This window comes from Carcharhinus amblyrhynchos, chromosome 6, assembly GCF_965287045.1.
Source record: "Carcharhinus amblyrhynchos chromosome 6, sCarAmb.v2.hapA, whole genome shotgun sequence".
Classification (NCBI taxonomy): domain Eukaryota; kingdom Metazoa; phylum Chordata; class Chondrichthyes; order Carcharhiniformes; family Carcharhinidae; genus Carcharhinus; species Carcharhinus amblyrhynchos.
The window spans coordinates 24,086,896-24,108,080 of record NC_137329.1 but is presented as its reverse complement, the minus strand read 5'-3'; the positions used below and the strand labels follow the sequence as shown (position 1 = coordinate 24,108,080).

At 44.6% G+C, this 21,185-nt stretch overlaps 1 protein-coding gene across 8 annotated transcripts in view; it reads right to left on the bottom strand.

The window, feature by feature from the left end:
• ppfibp2b (PPFIA binding protein 2b) overlaps positions 1-19,880 on the bottom strand; it is a 280,229-nt gene extending 260,349 nt beyond the window's left edge. For all 8 annotated transcript variants that reach the window (XM_080190031.1, XM_080190030.1, XM_080190033.1 and 5 more), the window contains exon 1: positions 19,748-19,880. The gene's annotated coding sequence lies outside the window, so the exon portion shown is untranslated. The remainder of the gene's footprint in view (positions 1-19,747) is intronic.
• Positions 19,881-21,185: the final 1,305 nt, after the last annotated feature.

The window sequence follows — 21,185 nt, the reverse complement described above, 5'->3', positions numbered from 1 at the left end:
TATTTTTAAGACGCGGGTTGATGGGTTTTTGATACGAGAGGGGATTAAGGGTTATGGGGAGAGGGCGGGAAAGTGGAACTGAGCTACCACAGATCAGCCATGATCTTATTGAATGGCGGGGCAGGCTCGAAGGGCTAGATGGCCTACTCCTGCTCCTATTTCTTATGTTCTTATGTTCATCAGGTGACTCACGTGATTCCAAATAAACCTGTTGGATTTAACCTGGTGTTCAGAGACTTCTTACCAAGATGTATAGGTTAGAGGGATTAGTTGGGTAAATGTGTGGGGTAATGGGATAGGATGAGGGGTGGCCCTGGGCAAGATGCTATCGGATAGCTGGTGCAGGCTTGATAGGCTGAATGGTCATGTTCTGGACTGTCAAGATTCTATGTTTCAATCAACACGCAGCAAACCTTCCACAATCACCAGATAATCTTATTCTTTCTCTGGTGTGGTTGAGGGGACAAAGCATTGACCAAAAGACTGGGGATAAATCCTCTACTTGGAATCTTCTTCACTCATCTTTGAGACTGACAGTTCATCAGTCACTCCCTCAATACTCCACCAGAGTAGAGTGCACCGTAGGGGAGAAGTTATTAAAAGTTTTATATTTCAATCACATGCAGTGTAACGAAAAACGAAAAGAAAAGAAAACCCACTGACAAACACAATCCACTTCAGATCAAGTGACACCCCATGCACTGGTTGTTGCTTGTTTTCAGAAAAAACATTACTGTACCAATGAAGCTTTGTTAGCTTGTGATACATTTCTTGTTATATTTAGATTACAGCCAAAGGCAACAGTAACTAGGGCAGATGGTTACTGTAAACTGCCCAAATGTGTTTGTTGATCAGTGCACAAGATATAAAGAAATTAGTCAAGAGGTTTGGTTCGAAATACAATACAAAAACCTGGAGTTATGCAGGAATGTAATGTGACAAGGATTTGTCCGGTTTTCACTTGCTGACACATGCATGGTAGATAGCAGAGTGGTGAGCACTGCTGTCTCGCGGAGCCAGTGACCTGGATTCAATTCCAGCCTGGAATGATTGTCAGTGTGAGCTCGGCACTTACTCTCTGAATCTGCCTGGGTTTCCTCTGGATGCTCCAGTTTCCTACCACAGGAAACCCAAGGTGTATGGGTTAGGGGGGTTAGCAAGGTCAATGTGATAGGTTATGCAGTGAATGTGGGCTTGAGTTGGTGGCACAGTGGTTAGCACTGCTGCCTCACAGCACCAGGGACCTGAGGTTGATTCCCAGCTTGGGTCACTGCCTGTGGAGATGTACTCCCCGTGTCTGCATGGGTTTCCTCTGGGTGTCCAGTTTCCTCCCACAGTCCCAAGATGTGCAGTTTTGGTGGATTTGCCACGTTAAATTGCCCTTTAGTGTCAGGGGGACTAGCTAGGGACATGCATGGGGTTATGGGGATAGGGCCTTGGTGGGATCATGGTCAGTGCAGACTCAGTGGGCCAAATGGCCTCCTTCTGCACTGTAAGCATTCTAAAACCCATAATCTCCCAGAAGGCAGAGCAAACCAAGCAGAGTAATCAATTGGAATCGACTGGAACATGTTCCAGGCAGCTGAACTTAAACTGAACTTGTGTTCAAATAATCACTTCAACTTAAAGAACTGATTATCTGATTTAAGATCAAAGGACCACACAGAATAGGAGCAGGGTACTCAGCCCATTGAACCTGCTCCACCATTTAAATAAACCTTGGCTGACTTGACTGTGACCCTAATTCCACTTTCCTGCCGATCGGCCGCAACACTTTATGGGAGGAAACACCTTCCAAACGTCTATCCTGCCCAGTCCCCTCTAAATCTTGTGCACATAACAGCCTGAACTTCCTTGGAATCAGCGTCAGATCGCAATCCCACTCCTCGTTTCTTACCCAAAACCCTGACCTTCTGACTCAGGCTGGGCGAGATCCAAATAGTGCAGCGCCGTGACCAGGGCTTCACATCAATCCGCAGCTCTGTTACTTCATGTTGTTTTAAAAAAGTAGTACTAACTGCCATCAGATGGCCCTGGTGAAGTGGGGGTGGGGTGGAGTCAAGGGGGTGAAAGGGTCCCATGGGATGGTTAGTTTGGGTCTGTGTAATAGCTACACATGAACAGAAAAATTAGAAGCGTTAGATCATCAGGCAGCTAAATTAAAATGTCTGCTGAAGCTTAAAAGGTCCTTGATCGGCCAGGGAAAAGTTAATTGTTTCAGGTAAGTGGGTAGGATTTGGGTCGGGGAGGATCATATCAGCCCTGGTCTTGGAGGGGTTGGGTCAGGCTTCACGGGAGTGGGGGCTGGGCTTCAGCGAGTGTTTGGGGAGTGTAGGTCAGGCCAGGTGGGGTGGGGAAATAGAGGGATAAAAGCACAATACTCCGGATGCTGGAGTTTGAAACAAAAACAGAAAATGCTGGAAAAATCGCAGCCGATCTGACAGCATCTGTGGAGAGAGGACAGAGCTGACCTTTTGAGTCTGGATGACCCTTTGTCAGAGCTAAAAAGAAAAAAAAGGGATGAGATTTATACTGTAAGGGTGGGGGGGGTTGTGTAATTGGCCAAGAAGTCACAAACAGTAGAATAATGGAAGTGTAAATCATGATATTAAAGGACACAAAGGGTGTTAATAGAGTACATTAAGAGATCAAAATGTGCAAATTGCAGAACAAAGGTGCACAACATCAAAGGGCAACCTGAGGAAAGTGGCAGATTGCCTTAATGGTGCAGGGGGTGGGCCGGTCCCATGGGATGGTCAGTGTGGGTCTGTGTAATAGTTACATATGAACAAAAAAAATTAGAAGCATTAGACCTTCCAGACCCTTGAGCCTGCTCTGCCATTCAATAAGATCATGACTGATCTGATTGTAAATTCAACCCAGCATTCCTGCTGGCTCCAATAACACTCCCCCCAACCCTGGTTAATCAAGGATCTATCTAGCTCTACCTTAAAAATATTCAAAGGCTCTGCTTCCACTGCCTTTTGAGGAAGAGAGACCCAGAGACATAAGGACATAAGGACAAGGAGCAGGAGTAGGCGATCTAGCCCTTCGAGCCTGCCTCGCCATTCAATAAGATCATGGCTGATCTGTCGTGGCTCAGTTCCACATTCCCGCCCTCTCCCCATAACCCTTAATCCCCTCGCTTATCAAAAACCCATCAACCCGCGTCTTAAAAATATTTAGCGAGGCAGCCTCCACCACCTCAACGGGCAGAGAATTCCAGAGATTCACCACCCTTTGAGTGAAGAAGTTCCTTCTCAACTCCGTTCTAAACCGCCCCCCCAGTCCTACATGACCTGCTGAGAGAAAAAACAACATTCCTCACCTCTGACCCCCTAGTTTTAGATTCTCCGACAAGTGAAAACATCCTCTCCACGTCCATCCAATCAATACCTTTAGGATCTTAAAGGTTTCATTCAAGTGACCCCTTACCCTTCTAAACTCTAGTGGATACAAACCCAACCTGTCCAACCTTCCCTCATAAGACAACCCGCTCATTTCAAGTGAACCTTCTCTGAACTGTTTCTAATGTATTTACATCTTTTCTTATATAAGGAGAGCATCGAAATCATGGAAATAATGGAAATCCTACAGTGCCCAAAAAGGCCCTTCGGCCCATCGAGTCTGCACTGACCACAACCCTACCCAGGCCCTATCTCCCTATTTACCCAATAATCTCTCTAAACTACGCATCTCAGGGCACTAAAGGGCAACTTTAACATGGCCAATCGACCTAACCCACACATCATTGGACTTTAGGGTTTCCATGATTTCTATGGAACGTTCCAGGAATCATTGCAAGTGGGGCTTTGCCTGAGAGACAAAGAGATCAATACTATATACAATATTCCAGATGTGGTCTCATTGCGGTCTACGGAGACAGGGCCTGGATGAGATGCTCTTTCGGAAATTCAGTGTAGACCCGATGGGCCGAATGATCTCTTTCTGCACCGTAGGGATTCTATGATTCTACTTCAGTCTCGGAGTAATTCACTCCACCTGAACTGCTTCAGGACATTGAGAGGCAGCTGGTTGTGTTAGGGATACGGGTTTATTTCTGCTTTCTCCTGCAAACATTCAAATCCAAGCTTTTGGAATGATCAACATCTGTCTGAGATCTGAAAAGCCTATTTCGATATTGCCCAAGACTGAATGCATCAGTTTTGTTTTTAACATTTATTGATGCAACATCACATGAACAGTAATTCTTGTGACTGACTCGTGCTGGGGTTGAACTGGATCAGCCTGTAAGATGCCTGGTAATTTCTGAATATTTGACTTTACAAAACTAGCTACAGCTGTGTCTGCAATGTCAAAGATTTCCCCCAGCTCTGGCGCTTGTATATTTAAATCCCATCATGGCATTGTTTAATAGTGGTCACGATGTTGGAAACTGAGATAGACGTTCAGGCCCCTCACATCTGTGAGACCATTCAATCAGGTCGAGGCTCGTCAGTAGGTCAAGTCTACTTGCCTGCCTTTCTCCTCACTTGGTAATAAGAGCACAGAACCGGGTCCAGGTCCTTAGGCCCCTTATTCAGCTCCATGCCCCTGGTAACTCTTACCAAACAAGAAAACTTGCATTTATATAACGCCTTTCATGACCACAATGCATCCTAAAGTGCTTTACAGTCAATGAAATACAACTGAAGTGTAACCATTATTGCAATGTAGGAAGTGTAACAGCCAATCTGCAACAGCAAGCTCCCAAAAACACCACGGTAATAATAACCAGATTATCTGTTTCTGAGATTCTGATGCAGGGGTGAATTTTGGCCAAGAAACTCCACTGTCAGATTACTGCCAATGTATCTATTAGGCCTCAATGAGAAGGGCATACGGGGTCTCAGCTTGAGATTTCATTGGAAAGATGGTGGGCGGGATTTTATGGCCTCATTTGTCCCAAAACCTTAAAATCCTACCCACGGTCAACAGATCTTCCCATTGTCTGCCCCTCGCCTGCTCCGATTCCCGTAGTGAGTGGGGCAGTAAAATTCCAGCCAGTGCCTCTGACAGTGCAGCGCTCTCTCAGTGCTGCCCTGGAATGTACAGCCTTAACTTTTGTGCTTGAGGTCACAATTTTGGGACTCAACAACATTACCAATGGAGCCACAAAGCTCAGCCATCAGTCGCAGAAAGTTTTTTTCTGGAAGTTGGGAGGGGGAGAATGCTTTGGAGAAAGAGATTTCTAGATTTCCACTACCCTTTTTATGAAGGAAAATATTTCCTGTGTCACTTAAACAGAGGAGCATTTTTATTCGGTCTATGTTCGCAAGAGGGTTTCTTTGTTCGGTGTTGCCAGTTAGCCTTCAGCCCAGTGAGCAGCTGGTAATTATAAGCTTCCTTGGCAAGAAAAGACACACACGAGTAAGTTTGTTAACTGGAGAAGGTTTGACGGGAGGGACCCAGTTCCCAACTGTTAAACACACACCACTGCTTTCAGATGAGACTTTCATGTTTCCAAGATCACTGTAACCCAACAGCCTTTCGAAGACAAAGTAACTTCTGTTCCAACATCCATTCTCAGCAAGAGTACTTAGTGAAGTATGAATTATCTTCTTCATGTGAAAATGGTATTTAGAAGGGTTTTAAAATCTCAACCTGCCAGCATTTTCAGACAGTCACGGGGCAGTGCGTTTGTTTTTGACAAGCCTTGAATTCCTATAGCGCCTTCAACAAACGCAGGACATTATGTAGGAGGTCTACTTATGGATCTTAAAGAGACCACGAGGTACATTGAATAAACCATTCCTATTCATTTTACATCAACGTTGTGTAAGTATAAGACTGATCGAGCAAGTTCCACCCGGGGTGCCCCTACTCTCTTAAAGGGGCATGCATCCAACATATATAACAGGCATCCCAAAGCTCTTTACAGGAAGCAGAATAGTCACTGCTGTAATGTAAGAAAGGCAGCAGCCAAGTTGCGCACAGCAAGTTCTCACCAAAGTAACGTGATAATGACCAGGTCTTCTGTTTCAGTGATGCTGCCTGGGGATCAATATTGGCTCAGAAAACCAGGGAGAATTCCACTGGCTCTTTTTCCAATGATGTGGAGATGCTGGCGTTGGACTGGGATAAAGCAGAAAGAAATCCCACAACACCACTTTAAAGTCCAAACAGGTTTATTTGTAGCAAAAGCCAAAAGCTTTCAGGACAGCCTGTCCCTTCGTCAGGTGGCTGGGAGTTCCCAGAACTCCCTTGATAACAAATCCCCTCGAGGCCGGGATTAATTACCAACGGGTTAATGTTTTGTTAGAGGGAACAGAGAGGACCACCTTCAAATACTGTTCTCTGCAATAATCAGTGGTTTGAGGGTCCTCAGAGAGAGAGACCAGGACCTTTCAAACAATGAATCTCGCAACACCAGTTCCTCTGGCCCGGCTGCCAAGCATCTGAGTAGGTAAGATGAAAGATGCTAAGAATTTTGTTGGTGAACAAGTGGATGAGTTGCTACAGCAGAAGCTTCTGGCATTTTTGAACTGACACAAAATGATAGTGGGAGTGGCGAAAAACACAACTCATTTTGTGACTATTATAAACCCCTCCTATTCAACTCGTTCAATCCAATCCACCTCTTCACCCCCCCCCCCAAACAAGCAACCAGGTTTTGGGGAAGGGGGGTGTGGGGAGTGGGTCCGCTGCCACTCTGCTTACATCAGTGAAGGTGATCCGCTGCCACTCTGCCTGAGATCGGGGGTGGGGGATGGAGCCCGCAATCAGTCTGGGTGGTGGGGGGGATAAGGGGGTCAGTAATGTTGTGGGGGTGGGGCAATGTCTGTTGGTGCCTGGAGGAGGCATTACCCGGCCCAGCAGGGATGTGGCAGGGGTGCAGCATTCTATCATTTTTTTTCTGCACATGCACAGTTGGTTGGAGGCGCCGATTGGACTGCAGGGTTTTGGGTGTGTTAAGCCCCACTTACTGGCTTCAGCAGCAAGGTTCAGAATCGCTGATATTTTTTCAGGCAGAGTGCATATGGCAGCGCTTCAGAATGGGTCTAAACATTAGGTCTGAAACACTCTTAGTTTCAAGTGCTTCCAGCAGTTAGAATCAAAATGGTAAATTAGGGCCCTTTGTCTCTCTCTCTCTGCACATTCTCCCCATGTGTCTGTGGGGGTTTCCTCCAGGTGCTCCAGTTTCTTCCCACAGTTTGAAAGACATGCTGGTTAGGTGTATTGACCTGGACACGCACCGGAATATGGAGACTAGGGAAATTTCACAGTAACTTCATTGCAATGTTAATGTAAGTCTACTTGTGATTAATAAATAAACTTTATTTTCTTTTTCTGTAACTCAACATATTTGTACCAGACCAACCTGTGAGTCAACCGCACCAGCACAGTGGTTTGCACTGCTACCTCTCAGTGCTAGGAATCCAGGTTCGATTCCTGGTTTGGGTCTGTCAGATTTTGCACATTCTCCCCATGTCTGCCTGGGTATCCTTCGCATGCTCCGGTTTCCCCCCCTCAGACCAAAAGACGTGCTGGTTAGGTGCACTGGCCATGCTAAGTTCTCCTTCAGCGTACCCGAACTGTGGCGACTAGAGGATTTTCACAGTACCTCCATTGCAATGTTAATGTAAGCCTACTTGTGAACTAATAAATAAATTAAACTAATAAACTAAACTAGAACAGTCAGTGTCACCTAAGTTTAGGGTGATTTTTATAGGTGCACTTTCTACAGCTCTGTGACTCATTCCCATCACCAATCACTCCCTACGACATGAGGGCCATCTATGTTCCAAAGGACCTTATTCCCAGGGAGTGAGAGAGGACCCGTTATTCCCGATTAGGGACTGGAACACAGCAAGCTCACAACACTTCACCTTTGAGACTCTGTCCAGCTGCTATCCTGCCTTTGACTGGCCACAGGCAAACAGCTAGGTGATTGTACAATTTCTTGTATTTCCACAAGTAGGGGGTCACTCCAGATATTTGCCTTTAAGAGCCCAGAAGAAGTAAGTTTCCTCTCTGTTAGCAACCCGAGCCTCTGGGCTGACATTCAGTGTTCTGGGGTTTGCTAAAAGTTAATACAGTGCAAGAGCAGTTGGGGGAAGGGAACACCATGCAGGCTTGTCCTTCAAAGTCAGGAGATCCAAAACATGTCTTTAAACAGAGGGCATACGTCAAGAAACTTTTCCAAGCAAAATATGCTGATGTGTCCCAATAGCTAGGTCCATATTTCCCCCATGTGAACTATCAATGTTTCAGAGCTGATGTTTTATCCAACTGTTTCTGGCTTAGTACTATCACGAAGCTTTGATTTGATTTATTGTCACATGGATTAGTATGCAGTAAAAAGTACTATTTTTTTGTGAGCTATACAGACAAAGCATACCGTTCTTTGAGAAGGAAAGAAGAGAATGCAGAATGTTGTGATATAGTAATAGCTACGGTGTAGGGAAAGGTCAACTTAATACGAGATAGGTCCATTCAAAAGTGTGACGGCAGCAGAGAAGAAGCTGTTCTTGAGTTGGCTGGCACTTGACCTCAGACTTTAGTATCATTTTCCTGCCAGAAGTAGGTGCTTTACGTTTGAAAATATGATTTTTCAACTTCCAACTGTCTGGAAATGTTGCAAGATAATAAAGCCACAAGCTTTCGGAAACGCTGTTCCTTTGTCAGAACTTTCCGAACAGCTGACGAAGGAACAGCATCTCTGAAAGCTTGTGGGTTTACTATCAAATAAACCTGTTGGACTTTAACCTGGTGTTGAGAGGCTTCTTACTGCGTTTACCCTAGTCCAACACTGGCATCTCCACATCAATGTTGCAAGAGACAAAGCAAACTACTTAAAAACATAACGTCACAGTCCAAGGTGAGGGTGAGAAACAAATAAATGACCCACACAACAATTGAGAGCAGAATTCTAGCTCATGGAATAGAAGGGAAAGTACACATTTGGGTAAGAAATTGGCTGTGTGACAGGAAACAGATGTGATAAATTGTTGCTTTTCAGGCTGAAGAAAGGTCTGCAGTGGAGTTCCCCAGGGGTCAGTGTTGGTACACTTGCTCTCCCTAATTTTTATGAATGACCTATACTGTGGTGTTCAGGGCATGATTTCAAAATTTGCAAATGATACAAAAATTGGAAGTCTGTCAACCGTGATTGGGATCGTCTTGAACTTAATAACAACACTGATATGTTGCTGGATAGGGCAGGCAAGTGGCCATTGAAGTTCAATGCAGCTAAGCGTGAGGTGATTCATTTTGGCAGGAAGGATGTGGAGAGACAGTGTAAAATAAAGGGAGAAACTCTTAAGGACAGGAACAAAGTGATCTTGGTGTATATGTGCAAGTCAGTGAAGGTGATAGAGCGTGTCGAGAGTACAATTAATGAAGTATATTCATAGAATCCTAGAAACCCTACAGTGCAGAAAGAGGCCATTTGGCCCATCAAGTCTGCACCGACCACAATCCCACCAAGGCCCTACCCCTATATCCCTACACATTTACCCACTAATCCCTCTAACCTACGCATTTCAGAACACTAAGGGGCAATTTTAGTACGGCCAATCAATCTAACCCACACATCGTTGGACTGTGGGAGGAAACCGGAGTACCTGGAGGAAACCCACACAGACACGAGGAGAATGTGCAAACTCCATACAGACAGTGACCCAAGTCGGGAATCAAACCCAGGTCCCTGGAGCTGGAGCTGTGAAGCAGCAGTGCTAACCACTGTGCTACCGTGCTGTGTCGATATTGTATCCGAGGTTTTATTAGAGCGGCACTGAATACAAACAAAGTCATGTTGAAGTTCTACAAGACACTAGTTAGGTCTCATCTGGAGTACGGTACCCAGTTTGGGCACCATACTTGAGAAGGATCTGAAAGTATTGGAGAGAGTAGAGAGGAAATTCACAAGAATGATTTCAGGGATAAACAACTATGAGGATAGATTGGAGAGGATGGATTCATTTTCCTTGGAGAAAAGAAGGCCGAGGAGATTTAATGGAGATATTCATGGTCCTGAAGGATATGGACAGGGTAAATAGTGAGAAACTGTTCCTACTCCAAAGTACATTAAGAACTGGATGGCACAGATGCAAAAAATAGACAAAAGAAATAAAAGTGATGCGAGGAAAAATGTTTTCACGCAGAGGATAGTTGGAGTCTGGAATGATTGTCCTGAAAGGGTAGCGGAGGCAGCTTCCATCAAAGAATTCAAAAGGGAATTGGGTTGTTATTGGAAAAGAATGTGCAAGGTTATGGAGATAAGGCAGGGGAGTAGGACTAGGTAGGACACTCTTTCACACAGCCAACACAGATCAATGGGCTGAATGGATTCACTCAAAGGGTGGTGAATCTCTGGAATTCTCTGCCCGTTGAAGTGGTGGAGGCTACCTCGCTAAATATTTTTAAGACGCGGGTTGATGGGTTTTTGATGAGAGAGGGGATTAAGGGTTATGGGGAGAGGGCGGGAAGGTGGAACTGAGCAGCGACAGATCAGCCATGATCTTATTGAATGGCGGGGCAGGCTCGAAGGGCTAGTTGGCCTACTCCTGCTCCTATTTCTTATGTTCTTATGTACTGTAAAGATTCTGTGAGGGGAGTGCGAGGAGAGAGGCATTGCCTCTAATCCAGACACCCACTGAGATTTGAAACAAACTCTGGGAGACATTAAAAACGGGTACTGAAGAATGGGGGCAACCCACAGATTTTCTGGCAGATCGAGTCGGAAGACCCTCGTCGGCCATTTTGTGGGATTCATGCACGCGTTCCCGACGCATGCATGTTTCCCAGAGCCAGAGAACAGGTGCAGTCAGGACCACGCTGGAAGCCGGTGGGAAGAGAGAGGCAATTGATTTTAATCTATTTTAAATGTCATTTTTGGGCCCGGCACAGAACTTGCCAGACCCGATTGCATCTCCCACACTGCCACGTGTATTTCACTCTGGCGGGGTTCAGAGTGGCTCCACACATTCGGGGAACTAGCGGGGAAACTCCAGAGTGAAGGGGGGGGGCATTCGTGGGCCCCCCAGGAGTTGGGCAGTGGTGCCCCCCAGGCATGGGCACATGGGCAATGCTAGCCTATGCCCCTGGCACTGCCCACGGGACAAAGTGCTCACACCCAGGGGACACCTTGGCACAGCCCATCAGGCAGTGCCAATGGGAATGGGGCCTATTATGGGTGATCAGTGTGGGTGGGGGCCCCCCGCTGCCATTCTGCATGGGGATCGGTCTGGGCTGGAGGGACTCCAGTGATAGAGCTGGCCAGCAAATGGGGAGACTGACAGATCAGGGCCACTGCGCATGCACAAAGTTCCAGAGGCTGATAGCCTCTGGAATGAATAGCAGCCCCCTCAGGGTTTTTAATGATATTCACGATTGGAACCTCTGCATTCCACAGAGTGGGGAGATTCGGGTCTGAAGTTGCACTGAACAAAACAGCTGTGCTCTAGACCAGTTTTCTTGGCAATTCAGCATTTTTGGGAGGATCGCCCAAATGATTGCCACAAAAGGACACTCAAATCCTCTTGAGAATGCACAATGAGTGAAGCATTTAAAGACAATGCAGCTCAGCCACTGGATAGATTCCAAATGATTCAGACGGGGTCAAGAAAGTCTTTAGCAGAGGAAGCAGGCTTTCTCTCCCTCTTGGAATCAGTGCGTTACCCAATTTGAAAGTGAACTCTATCAGAAATTTACCAAAGTAAGAAGCCTCACAACACCAGGTTAAAATCCAACAGCTCTATGTGGAAGCACCACCTTTCGGGGCATTGCTCTTTCATCAGGTGAGTCACCTGACAAAGGGGCAGCACTGAAAGCTCGTGCTACCAAATAAACTTGTCGATTTGCTTTGTTTTGTTACCGTCACATGTATTAACATACAGCGAAAAATATTGTTTCTTACGCACTCTACAGAAATAACATATCGTTCTTAGAGAAGGAAATGAGAGAATGCAGAATGTAATGTTACAGTCATAGCTGGGGTGTAGGTTGGACTTTAACCTGGTGTTTTGAGGTTTCTTACTGTGCCTATCCCACTCCAATGCTTGCATCTCCACAGAGATCTACCAGCAAACCAAGGCCTTGCAATAATTGCAAAACCATCTACATCTGACTGCATCCGAGAAACCAGCTAAGCTAAACTGGTTGCAACTTACAAAAATGTTTGCCGTAAGTACAATGAGGAACATTTAACCGCATATTATTACATTATAATTTTATTTGACTCCGGCTCTCCTTATTTCTGATATCTGTGTGTATGTGTGTGTCTCAGCCTGAATGCATGAGATCATGTTTTTATTATTCTTGGCTTTAGTGGCTAATGAGAGGGCCTTGTTTGATTGGTTCACAGCTAAAAGAGTTAAATACATTCTGAAAAGCAAAGGCATATCCTCTTGAGAAAGAAACTTTAAACTTGTGACCAATCTAGGAGATTGAATTGACGGGAGTTAGTTTAACCCTTCACACCCGATTGTAAACAGGATGTGCGCTCCACACCATGGCATGATCTAATGGATTGGTGTATGTTCCCAGTAAAATAAATATTGGCGCGCACTTTTGTCCAAGTTGCAATGACAGAAATGTGGGAACCCTGCACAGCCCCCTGATAAAATTTCGAGCTTTACTTGTATGCCGCAGTTGAGGCCTGCTGGTTCAGAACTGGGTTCCAGGTTATTGGACACCAGGTCCCGAGATTCAGATGGCGTCAGCAACTTAGAAGCCGAAAAACCTTGGAATGCGTTGCTGTATCAGGGCCAGAGTGATCTCTTGGACCACTTTTGATTGTCGATAGGTGTCGGAGAAGAATCCTCCAGATTTATTATTTCTAAAAACTGAGTTTTTGGGAGACTTTGCAATTATTATCCCTCATCTAGCAGGGCCAGACAACTAAGCCTAATGAGTCAAACCTGGGTGATGCAGAGCAAAGGACTGCAGTCTCTGTCACAAATGGGGCTTTTTCAGTCAGGACAAAAACTGAAGCCAATTAATTTCAAAGTGAAAAGCCCAAAATTAAGAAGGTTTTGCTTCTCCCAGGAAAATGCATGAAGCTAGGTAGGTGGTGAAGGGGGAGGAGGTATTTATATTGCAATGGACAAGGCACCATAGTTATGTGGGATTGGCTGGAGGGACATGCACATCTTTCACTTCTGCAAACGAACCAACTAACCGTGCGTCATCTGAACCATGAAAGATCACAGCAAAGAACAGAAAGGGGGAATGAGTGACATCGCTGATGAGAGAATTGGAGAATGAGTATTGTCTCTGGGCTGCAAATACTCTCTGAACCACACCGCCGGGCAGGGCCCAGAGTTAATCCCCATTCAGCACAAAAAAAGACTCAGTGGAAAAAGACCATCAAGCTTGTCTTTTTCAGTTAACAGTGTAATCTTGAAGACTGCAGTCCCACCTCCCAGTAATGCCACGACCAATTCAGTAAAAGCCCCTGGACAATTTCTCTACAGGCTCTGGGAGAGACACATCATAATATCATAATCTAAAGCAACCTAACCAACGTCTTCCAGGAAGCTTGCAAGTTCCCCTCTAAAGAGTAATGACACCATACTAACTATATAGAGGGTGATGAGGTCTGTGACAAGTCACAGCTTAATACATCACAGAAAGGGACCATTTGGCCCAATATCCAATTAACTCTTTCCCCATAACCTTGCAAAACATTCCTTTTCAAGTACATTCCCAATTCCATTCTGAAAGTTGGGGAATGGAATTACAAGTGAAAGGAATTCTTGTCCTGGAATCCCCAAAATTCACTGTCTCAATCCCCAAATCCCACAACAGTAAATTTTGGATTTAGCTTATTTAGTTACTGAAGAACCAATGGCAGTTTCAAAATCCCTGACATACCTCCATGCTCAGCCTAAAAAACAAAGTCATGAATTGTTCCAAAATAAACACCAAGGTGCAATGCCTGGGAGAGAAGAACTGAGCGGGGGAAACAAGACAAGACTGAGATCTTCACTCAACTACCGGGTGCTCTGGTTTCCTCCCACAGTCCAAAGATGTGCAGGTTAGGTGGATTGGCTATGCTAAATTGCCCCTTAGTGTCAGGGGATTAACAGGGTAAATACATGGGATTACGGGGATAGGGCTTGGGTGGGATTGTAGTCACTGCAGACTCGAAAAGCCAAATGGCCTCCTTCTGCATTGTATGGATCCTATGCATTAAGAGATTGAGTTGGTTGTTGAGTTTCCAACTCTCCAGAAATTCAACAATGTATGTTGGAAGCAAACCTGGGGGAAAATAGAAGCATACAAACATATGAATTAGGAGCAGTAGGCCACTTGGCCCATTGCACAAATCTGGCATCTAATAAGATCATGACTGATCTAATTTTAACCTCAACTTCACATTCCTGCCTACCTCCGATATTCACCCTCTTGCTTATTTATTTCTACCTGGAAGATATTCCGAGAGTATGCCTCAATCACCTTTTAAGGAAGAAGCTAAGTCTCACAACCCTCAAGAGAAAAGAAATCCTCATCTCTCGTCCTAAGTAAATCTCTCTCCTTCAACCGTGACTCCAAATTCAAGATTCTCCTAAAAGAGGGAGCGTTCTTTCTGCATCCACCCTGTCAAGTCCCTTAGGGTAGAATAGAATAGAAACCCTACAGTGCAGAAGGAGGCCAATCAACAATTCCCCTTCCCCCCACCCCCTATATCATATACCCTCCATATAGGGACAATTTAGTATGGCCAATCAACCTGACCCACACATCTTTGGACGGTGGGAGGAAACCCATGCAGACACGGTGAGAATGTGCAAACTCCACACAGACAGTGACCTGAGGCTGGAAATGAACCCGGATCCCTGGTGCTGCAAGGCAGCAGTGCTAACCATTGTGCCGTCCTTACATGTTTCCATCAACAGCATATTTAAAAAGAGACTGTTGGTTCGATTTTCTTCAAACACAGTTGAATATTCAGTAGAAAAACTTCAGGGACGAGTAAAATAACAACTGGAGGCAGGATGCAATGTAATCAAACCTCCAGGTATACATCCAACCAGAGTTGGGAACCCTTTGTCATAATATATGACTCACATCATATATTATGACAAAATAAGAAGAGTACGAACTGATAATTGAGAATGACATTAAAAACACGTACCGAATTTGATCCATGTTTAATAATCACTGGCTGAGGCATGAATGGGTCTAAATAACAGTTTAGCAAACAGGGAGGCTGCACATTAATGGCACAGTAATTAAAGTGAGCCATAATGGGCTTTATTTTGGAAATAATTAGTTCCCAAACTCTCATTAGCAACAGCTTGCCAAAGTAAAATTGGGTTTCCTTGCAATCACAGCTGCTAAAAGTTATCAGCAATCAGCTCAGTGTTAACTCTTCGCTACCCAGAGTTTTGAAGGACTTGTACTTAGTGCGAACTTGGAAATCCCCATGTAGGGGCCATCTTCTCAGTTTAGCTTTGGAATTCTCATTGGATAATGCGCCTGTTTATAGTTCGCAGAACAGGTTACGCGTGCCCCCAAGCACTTGAGAGTAGAACGAGATGTGAAAGAATCGTACAAAATAAAAAACAACGCCTATATAAATACGTCACCTTCATTGGACAGCTATCAACTTTAAACCATATGTTCTCTTTAACCACCTTATCAACTTGCCCAATCACCTTCAAGGATTTGTGTATAGAGATGTCATATACTCACATATATGTTCATACGTCCTACCTCACATTAAGTTGACCTTTCGCTACACCCTAGCTATAACTGTAACACTACATTCTGCACCTCTCCCTTCCTTTTCTATGTACGGTATGCTATGCCTGTATAGCATGCAAAAAATACTTTTCACTGTATATAATACATGTGACAATAATAAATCAAATCAAATATGCTCATCTACACCTTTCAAAATCTCACCATTTCTCTCTTGCAATATTAGTCCTCAAAACTTTACAGTTCTTCATTAAATGACATTGCTGTCTTTTCAACATCTGATCTACATCATGCTGAAGCTTATAATTATCCACATCACTCCCTACCTACTAGATTTGGTAGTATCTGCAAACTTTATAACGTTGCTCCCTACATTTCAGTCTAAGACCATAAGGAGTAGGTCATTCAGCCCTTTGAGCCTACTCTGCTATTTAATAAGATCAAGGTTGACCTAACATTCACCAAGTCCACTTTCCTGCCTTATTACTGTAACCCTTAAGTCCCCTACTAATTAAATCTTATCACTCTCGGCCTTGAAAACATTTCAATGCGTCAGCCTCCATGGGATAAAGAGTTCCATAGCTTTACCACTCAACAGTCTAGGTCATTTATAAAAATTGCAAAGTGTAATGGACCCAAAACTGGCCCTCAGCAAACGTCACAGTCGGAAAACATCCATCCACTACCTTACGATGGAATGTCTTACAGTCGGGAGATAGCAAGGTGTTTTATAGTTTATCAGATAATTTGAAGTTTAGTCACTTGTGTAATGAAGGCACCAGTCAATTTGTGCATGATTAAGTCCCAAGCAGGAATGTAATCATGACCAAATCATCTGTCTTCATGATGTTGATTGAGAGATAGGAAATATATCATCATTCCTTCACAGTTGCTGGATCAAAATCCTGGAATACCCTCCCAAACGACATTGTGGGTCAATCTACAGAACATAGACTGCAGTGATTCAAGGCGGCAGCTCACCACCACCTTTTCAAGGGCAACTAGGGATAGGCAATAAATGCTGGCCAGCCAGTGATGCCCATGTCCCATGAATGAAGAAGAAGAAAAAGCGTTGGCCAGGACACTAGGCATTTTCACCTTACTCTTTTTTGAAGTAGTCACACTGGACCTTTTACATCCACCTGAAAGAGCAGACAGAGCCTCGTTTAACTTATTTGAAAGAAAGCACTTCTGGCGGGGCAGCATTCACATAGTACTGCATTGTCAGCCTAGATGACACGCTCTGAAATGGGACTTGAATGCATAACCTTATGAGCTAAAGTACAAATTCTATCACAAAGCGGTCGCAAATACTACACCATTCTAACAGAAAGCTGTCGCAGGTACTTCAAGTGTTGGAAACTCTGGTTGGATCACAATCTGGGATGTTTAACTGCATTAACCCCACCTCACACTCACATTCACATTCTCACAATAGGCACCATTATTAATTGTTTGCTCCATGATTCCCACAGTCCTCCATGTTCCAAAAATGGTTCCTTGCATTGTGTGTATTTTTTGTGGGATGCTCATAGGTATTGCCTTTTTGGTGGCTCAAATAATTCAATCAGAGGTTCAATACAGCCTTGATTAACACACCATCAATAACCCTCAACGTTCACTCCTATCACTACCAGCTGTAATGTATAAGGTAAATCACCAAGGTTCCTTTGACAGCATCTTCCAAAACCAGAACCTCTAATACTGAGAAGAGGTGACAAGATTACGAGGGGTTTGGACAGAGTGGATAAGGAACAGCTGCTCCCCTTAGTTGTTGAAGGGTCAACCAAGAGGGTCATAGGTTCAAGGTGAGGGGCAGGAAGTTTAAGGATGTGAGGAAGAACTTTTTTTAATCCAGAGGGTGGTGATGATCTGGAATGCACTGTCTGGGAGGATGGTAGAGGCAAGTTGCCTCATATTCTTTATAAAGCATCTGGATGAACACTTGGCGCATCATAACATTCAAGGCTGTGGGGCAAGTGCTGGTAAATTGGATTAGGTGGTAGGTCAAGTGTTTCTCATGTATTGCTGCAGACTAGATGGGCCTTTTGTGGACTGTACGATTCCATAAGAACACATGCAGGAAGCACTTGGAAACACCATCACCACCTGTAACTTCCCTTCCAAGCCACACATCATCCCGACTTGGAAATATACTGCTGTTCCTTCAGTTTATTCACAAGTAGGCTTACATTAACATTGCAATGAAGTTATTTTGAAAATCCCTTAATCGCCACACTGTTCGAGGGAGAATTTAGCATGGCCAATCCCCCTAACCAACACATCTTTCGGACTGTCACTGGGTCAAAATTCTGGGAACCCCTCCCTAACAGTACTGGGGGCAGGGGGTGGTACCTACACATGGACTGCAGCTGGCACACTGCCATCACCTCAAAAGGGCAATAAATCCTGGGTGCTCACACCCAACGAACAAAAACAGCAAACTCAGACCATGCCTTGGCTGCGTGGCTTCCCCCTGCTCTCCACACCAAATGCTGCAGTTACTCACTTAGCCACTGGAGGAGCTCTACATGATGGAATGTACATCACTACTGCCTCATTCACAAAAAAACTTGCCAGGTATCACATTTTAAAAAGCTCAGAAAAAGAGGGACAGCCGAGCAGATTTCCATCCTTTTGCCTGCAGTGACACAGCTACTAAAAATTGCACGGTGGCATAAAGTAAAAGAAACCACTTTAATTATTTATGCTCCTTAAATTATTAAAACCATGAACTATGGAAATGGAACATTGTAGCGCAGAGTTTCCTATTGGCACTTAATGATTAAACACCAAGAGTAAAATAGTCTAAACTGGCATAAATCCGGATCCACCTACAAAAAGAAACTTATTCACCTTGAAAGGTTGAATGGCATTTGAACAGGGAGGGTTAGAAATCAAGCCGGGCTGCAGTGCAAAGCAGCGGACAGTGAAATCTGGCACCCATTACTTCATCCGATTTTAAAACAAACAAAAAGATACGTTCTCTCCCCAAACCAAATTTCTATCGTCACATGGGGCCAGCGATGCTGCTGTACCAGTCACTTGCTTTAGATGATGGGTGAGAGTAACCAAGCCATTACAGTGTGTAAAAAAGGCTGGACGTTGACGCTGAGTTGCCCAGCGCTGTGAAACTGATGCAAAGCTCTTGTGATACATTCACAACAAGTCGCAGTGATTTTCTTTTCTTGGGTGGAGTGGGTTTGTGAAAAAGAGAATTCCCTTCCCACCGGCCCCTTGCACTCAGCTACAATCTCAGGATGAAAAACATAGTGCTCTGATTAGAAATGGCTTTTCAGAGCTAACAGTGCAACAACAGTACAAAAGTTTATTAGTTGCAAGTAGTTCACTGCAAAGGAATATAAACACTACCCCTTTCGAAAGGATAAATTATTCAATTTCCCCAGTGGATATTTTAACAAGAGGCTCGTGGCTTTAAAATACAGCATTACTTTAAAGGGTTGTTTTCACTGGAGGGTGCGAGGGGTATGAATATTAAACTGCATAATCAGCACAAAACAAAACACAGGAAACTTTCCAACAAGTTACTTTCAGATTCAAGGGTTATTCTCTAAAAGATAAATCAGCTATGGCAGAACATAATGTTTCGCCATGGATATATAAAAGGTAAAATAGAAAGCAACATCTCACTGGGTAAAGGAGGGTTATAACCAGAGGAAGTTTCAACTACTCAGCGCTAACCAAATATCTAAACCACTAATCAGGGACCCTGCAACTCATTCAGAATTAAAAGCTAATGCAAGTCAATTCACCGATGCATTCATTCACAGAAAGTTAATCTGCAAAAACTCTACGACGAAAACAATCGATTAGGGAAAAAAAAATTAGATTTGCAATCATCCCATTTACGAAAATCAATTAAAGCGTGCAAAATTAATGCGCGAAATTTAACTAAATTCACAAAATGAAACGTTAAGAATTAGGATAGCTGGGAGGGTGACTTTTCCTACAGTAAGTGGCAATTTGAACCAAAATGTATCAATGACAGTCAGAGGAGCGGGAGAAATAGTGACTTTCTGGTCACTTTACCCCCCATGAATTCAGTGACTTTGTGGCGAGAGTGAACGGTCCTCACCTGTCCCCGTCACTCGCTGTAACCTGAGACGGTTCAAATCCCCTCTACAAACTTGCCCGGAGTCCAGAAGAACGAGGAATCTAATCTGCAGCTGTACACAGTTCCCAAACTCTCATTTCCCTCTCTGTCAGTCTGCAGGAGTTGGCAGGAGTCCCGTGAGGGGCGTTGTCATGTGATGAAACAATCTCAGACAAAGGGGGCGTTGCTTTCCTTCACAATAATAACAGTCCTTGGACAGATTATTATATCAGAACTCAGATTTTACCAGTACCGCATGTTCCTCCTCTGCTTCCTGTAAATCCAAAAGATTTACGAGAAACGTGCTTGGGGGAATTTCCCCTAACCCTGACGCACTGCCTGCCTTGACACTCAGTTGAGAAAACATTCCCAATGGAATATTAGGCGGATTGAATTGTGTCCGTTCCCCATCACAAACTCTATCCCTAGCCTTCTCCCAGGTCACTGTCCAAGGCTGAACTAGATTGTTCACAAACCTGGTGTGCCACAGGGCTGCACTATGGCACAGTGGTTAGCACTGCTGTCTCACGGTGCCAGGGACCTGGGTTTGATTCCCGGCTTGGGTTACTGTCTGTGCGGAGTCTGCAAGTTCTCCCTGTGTCTGCATGGGTTTCAGCCAGCTGCTCCAGTTTCTTGCCACAGTCCAAAAGATGTCCTGATTAGGTGCATTGGCTGTGCTAAATTCTCCTTCACTGTACCCGAACAGGGGCCAGAATGTGGCGACTAGGGGATTTTCACAGTAACTTTATTGCGGTGTTAAAGTCAGCCCTCTTGTGACACTAATAAATAAACTTTACTTGACCCCTCAGCTGAGTTACTGATCTCAGCCTTGTTAGGGTGGCAGAGTGGCACAGTGGTTAGCATTGCTGCCTCACAGCACCAGGAATCCGGGTGCAATCCCGGCCTCTAGTGAGTGTGCGGAGTCTGTATGTTCTCCCCTGTCTGCACGGGTTTTGTCTGAGTGCTCTGGTTTCCTCCTGCAGTCCAAAGATGTGTGGGTTAGATGGATTGGCCATGCTAAATTGCCCCTTAGTGTCAAGGGGATTAGCAGGATAAATACATGGGGTTACAGGGATAGAGCCTGGGTAGAATTGTTGTCAGTGCAGACTTGATGGGCTGGATTGCCTCCTTCTGCGTTGTAGGGATTCTATGATGCCTGCTCCATCGTTAAGGTCATAAGCTTCATATCATTGCCCGCGCCTGCCCCTGGCTTCATCATGTGATGTTGAAAACCCTTATTCATATTCCTGTCACTAGCAGACATGACTCTCTCTGTTTCCCATTCTGTACACACTTGGGGCCATCCGACACACCCATGTCCTGACTCACATCAAGCTCCATTTGCTCATCGCCCATTGTCGAACTTGCTGGCCTACAATTCCTTTCACTCCCTCAACACTTCAGATTTAAACGGTCATTG